Genomic DNA, 4,934 nt, shown 5'->3' on the forward strand with positions numbered 1-4,934 from the left:
AAAAAAAAAAAAAAAAAAAAAAAAAAAAAAAAAAAAAAAAAAAAAAGTATATAAATAAATATAAAAGAAAAAGAAAAAAAGAAAATAAATCTGAAAGAATGATACTCTTGTCTCCTCTCCAGCAACGCTCCAGCAAAGGAGAGAGGGAGGAAGAGAGAGGGAAAGAGAGAAAAAGGAGGAGAAGGGGGGGAGAAAGAGAGAAAGAGAAGGAGAGAGGAGAGGGAGAGAAGGAGCCTCTCAGCTCTGAGAATTCCCTGTGAGTCTGTGCTCTGCGTGCACCAGATTGTATGGATGTGTTGTGGGTTACAAGGGAGCTGGAGCCTCCTTGATTGGCTCTTTGACGCTTTCGGACCAATTGTGTGGCTCCATAGGCGTGGTTTTGACAGGTCGAGTGGAAGGGGGACAGAGCCGAGTTATAAAAAGAAGGTGTCGGAAACTGTAACGCTGCAGCAAAGCATCACTAGTACTCCGTGCCGTGTGAATATGTCAACATGATCAGAGGGGAGGGAGCAGGCGGCACCGGGCCGGGCGGCCGGGAGCCGCCTCTAGGGGGGGTTCTCGGGGCCGCCTCGCCCCCCGCCCGGCCCCTCCATGCCCGGATTGCGGCCCCGGCCCTGGCGAGATGGCAGCTGGGCGCTGCCGGCGCTCGGTAGGAGCTCCCGCCGCTGCGGTTCCCGGCAGAGCTAGGGAGGCGGCGGGGGCGGATCGGGTAGGGGGGTGGGGAATGGAGGCGGCCTCCAGGCAGGGTGAACAGGGGGTCCAGCCCCGGGTGCCCCCACCACACCTCAGCCACACCGAGCGGAGGTCTGGCTCGGCCCGTGGGGGTGGCCGGTGGGGGAAGGCGGCCGCGGGAACCTCGGTGTGCTCCCCCCACCAAGCTCCCCCAGAGCCCCGGGGCTCCGGAGCCCCTCGGGCCGCACACCCGTCCCCACTGCGTCGCTCCTTTCGCCGGGTCCCGCGGCCCCCCCGCCGACTCGGGGCCCCTTCCCCCCCCCCCCCCCCCCGCCCCTCCGGAAAGTCGCTGCCTTTTAATGCAGAAAACAGCTCCAGGCCTGACCTCGGGCCGTTCCCATCCCGACCCCCCCGTATCCGGGACCGAGACCAGGGGGTGGGAAGCGGTTCGGGGGAGGCTCGGCTGTGCGCCTCGGCCCGGCTCGCGGGGTGATGGCTGCGGGCAGCCGGGGGCCGCGCTCCGCTCAGCCCCAGCCCGGCGGCTGCTGATCGCCTGCGGACGATAAAGCACCTTCCCCCCCCACCATCCCCAACTGGGAGGGGCTAAAAAATTTAAAAAAATAAGATAGGACTTGAAATATATGTAAAAAATAAAACATTAAAAGGGGGTTATTTCTTTCTATGCAGATGGGAGGAGTGCGGCCGCTCGGCTGGCCCCGGCGCCGAGAGGGTTAACGCTCCCACACCCCTCCTCTTCCATGAGGTGCACGGGGAGGAGACGGGAAGTGCGGCTTTCCCCGCGGCCGGGCCGCGGTGCGGGGCAGCGGCGGGCGGGGGGCCCAGGCCCGATCCCCCCTCTCGATCCCTCTCCCCGCGGGGCAGCCCCACGCGTGGGTTCCCGTCTGCCCCGATCCGCCTGCCGAGTTTCTGGGGAAACGTGTTCCCGGGGCGGGGAGTGGGGGGTGGGTGACAGTGCGGGGCCAGCGAGTCGGGGCTCGTGCCAGTGTCGGCGTGTGCGGGGAGTGCGCGTCCGTGGGCGCGCGTCTGCGGGTGGTCGTGCGTGTCGGGTGGGGGCGTGGGTGCGCAGGACACGCGCGTTTCGGGCGGTGCCAGGAGGTGCCTGATCTCCCCGCTCCCCACGTCGTGCCTTAAAAGAGGGGTTGATAATCCTACGGGAGGGGAGCGGGGAGAGCTGCCTGCGCGCAGATGGGAGCGGAACCTCTAAAGTGATTAGCTCTTCTAGCATTGCATTTTTGACGCACATGGCTAAGAGCGCTTGGCGCCAGCTTGGTGAAGTCCCTGTAGTAACCAGCGTCTAGGATCGCTTTGCATTCACCAAAATATCTCCCCTTCGGTCGAGGGTGGGGGTGGAAAGGAGAAGGGAGGAGGAGGGAGGAAAGGAAGCGGGAGTAATGCATTCAAAGAAGATGTAGGGAAAAGACAAGGGCGGGGGTGGGGGGGGAAGCGTGATGTATTTCAAGGAACCGAGAGCTTAGCTGCCCGCGCAGCGCTCGCCTCGGCTGCGGAGCGGAGGGAGCGAGAATTCTCGAGCGCTCTGCTCGGAACCAGGGCCTGGGCTCCTGCCTGCAGCCGCAACGGGAACCCCGGAACCTTCCCCTTGCGGAACCCACAACAAACGCCCGAATAAGCTGTTGTATGTTGGCGGAACAGCTCGGAGAAACTTGGCCGCAATTTGCCCCAAGCAGGCCGCAGCTGTCTGCCAGGGACCGGGAGGTGCCCTCGGGCTCTCGCAGGACAGGCGCAGCCGCTCCCAGAGCCGCCTCGCCCCGCTCCCCGCGCCCGCCCCGCCGGTACGCGCCCTCGGGGCCGCGGTGGAGGCCGGAGCCGTTGGTGCCCTCCGCGCCCGCCCCGCACTTTGCGCAGAGCTCGGCGGCCCGCGGAGGGAAATGAAGCGTTCGCAGCTTATGATTTCCAATGTCAGCGTCTGGCTGATGGCGTGCAAACTTCCGCCAGTTCCGAGTGACCTCCCCGACGAAGCCCCCTGGAGACTCGTATTATGAAGGGAGGCTGCACTAATCTAAGATCAAAAGCGGGAAGGTGCGAACAGTCTTTGTCTCCCTTCGGCCGCCTCGTTCCCCCTCCTGTGTGTGATAAATCTACCCTGGCGCCGACTGCGTGCTGGATGATTAATTTGCAAGCAAACAAAAGGGGACCTGATGGCCAGCCATCTTAGTTAAATATTGGCCAGTGGTTCCAGCTACCTGTTAGCCGCCTCTTTCCCAGAAATAAATAAATAAGCGACGCGCGGAAATAAATAAATAAGGAAGCCAGCAAAAACGAAGAGCGAGAGGGGAGGAAAGAGAGCAAGGAAAAAAAAAAAAAAAAAAAAAAAAAACCAGGGCGAGGGCCGGGGAGCAGAGCGGAGGTGGGAACGGGGCTGTGGTGGGGGGAGGCCGGGTGATAGCACGCCGAGATAGCCGCCTGCCCCCGGCCCGTCTGCAGGCCGCGCTGCGCCAAGGCCGACACTATCTTGGCGCTTCAAAGAGCTCTGAAAGGTCCCCGCTGGCTCCCCGGCCCGCGGCTCTCTAATCTCGGAGCGCAGGAGCCAAAGGCCGGGGCGGGGGGAGCGGCTCGTCGGGTCCGCAGCACCCCTGGCCACTTCCCGAGCCAGAAACATCGCTGCTTTTTCCCTGGTTCAATGCAGGCCGGAGGGAAAGCAGAGCAGTCCTGGTTGCTGAGCGGCTGCGAGAGCTCCGCTCGCTCAGATTTCGCCCTCCTAAGCAACTTTTTAGCGTTTGCACGAGGGATCGGGGCGTGCGGTAAGCCTCTCCCGGTAGCCCGAAGAGCCAGCTGGAGGGAGAAGGCAGGAGGAAAAGAATGGCAGCGCGACTGCGGAGCCCACACGTCCTCTCCCAAGCCTGCAGGAGCCGCTCCGAGGCGTGTGTGCGTGCTGTGAGCACCGTATGCGTGCAGGGGAGGCTCCGTGGGTGTGCGCGCCCCGGGGAGGGGGGGCTGTGAGCTGAGTGCACCGCAAATCCGTGATCCAGCAGCGAAAGCCGGGGAGTCTCCTTGCACCCCTGCGTGCAGGGCTGACAAAGGTGGTCGTGGGTGCTGTGCAGGAGGGAGTGGGGCCAGCACGCACCGCAGCCCCACACACCGCACCGCTGGGACTTCCGTCCTCTCGATGCGTTTCCTTGTGGCACTGCAGGTCCGAGCATCCCTCTCCTCCCAGGCGCCTCCATCTCCTCCAGCCGCAACCTCCGCTCGGCCCCCAGCCCTCGGAAAGCAACACGCAGCCGCGGCCGGTCTATGTTTATCCCAAATAAAATGCAGTGGGCTCGTTTACTTTGGCAGCTTTGCCGTAAATACTCGGGGGGCGGCGATGACGCGCTGATTCCGAGCGCTGTTCCTCCAGAGAAAGGTGTCAGGAGCCGGGGCCAGTGCTGGCGCTGCTCCGTCCCAGAGCGGCACTGCAGGCCTCGGACACAATGAAATGGGTCCCTATAGGGCGAGTCTGTACACTCAGACCTCATGAACTGCTGCGGGGGAGGGAAGGGGATCACCGCGGCAGCTCCTTGCCTTCCCTTCCGCAGAGCTCTTCCTGCAGTCGCCGGCTGAATTTTAGCTAAAGCCTGACCTGAACGCTCTGCAAAATAACCTGCCCGGGTTCAGAGGAGTATGGTGAGGGATTAGAAATACAATCTGGAAAAAAAACCCGACAACAATAAAATACAATCCGATGCACATTTCTCTTTGGCCAGGCCACCGGTCCTCTTTCCTGGGACTTACAGGACTGGACGGAGCTGGAAATACTTTTACATACACCTCCTCGTGGCACCAGAAAAAAACACAAGTGAAGAGCGTGGTTGGAGAAAGGTTCTCATTCTCCAGCCGTGTCCGGGGTGTGTCCCTGCAGGAAAGGCTGCAGTGTCTCGGCACGGCCCGGCACAGCATGGCACGGCCCGGCCCGGCTCGGCACACGGCCTGGCTCCTGTTCACTGCCAAATCAACAGCCAGCAGGGACACCAGGGTGCTGTATAATTTTGGAGCCCTCCCAAACACCGTAACCACTCACATCCCTGCAGCAAGACCCGCTGTCACTTGGTCCCCATCTCCAAACAGCTCAGATGCTCTCCAGCCCCATCCATTTTACCTCGAGTGGGAGAAGAAAACCAGAGTGCACTCAGAGGCGAATCCCCACCCCAGATCACCCCCCCACCTTCGAGCCCGGGCTGCCCTTTCCCTCAGCCTTGATCCTGCAGTGTGCTCTCAGCGGAGGTGCAATTAAAGCCCTGCTCCCT

General features: G+C 61.8%; 1 long non-coding RNA gene across 1 annotated transcript in view; it reads left to right on the plus strand.

Moving 5' to 3' along the window:
- Nucleotides 1–582: 582 nt before the first annotated feature.
- LOC122188135 overlaps nt 583–4,934 on the plus strand; it is a 6,612-nt gene continuing 2,260 nt past the window's right edge. The window contains exon 1 of the long non-coding RNA XR_006181473.1: nt 583–649. This is a non-coding gene — a long non-coding RNA (uncharacterized LOC122188135). The remainder of the gene's footprint in view (nt 650–4,934) is intronic.

Source organism: Lagopus leucura, unplaced genomic scaffold (assembly GCF_019238085.1).
Source record: "Lagopus leucura isolate 7727_CA_CO unplaced genomic scaffold, USGS_WTPT01 Super-Scaffold_100055, whole genome shotgun sequence".
NCBI lineage: Eukaryota > Metazoa > Chordata > Aves > Galliformes > Phasianidae > Lagopus > Lagopus leucura.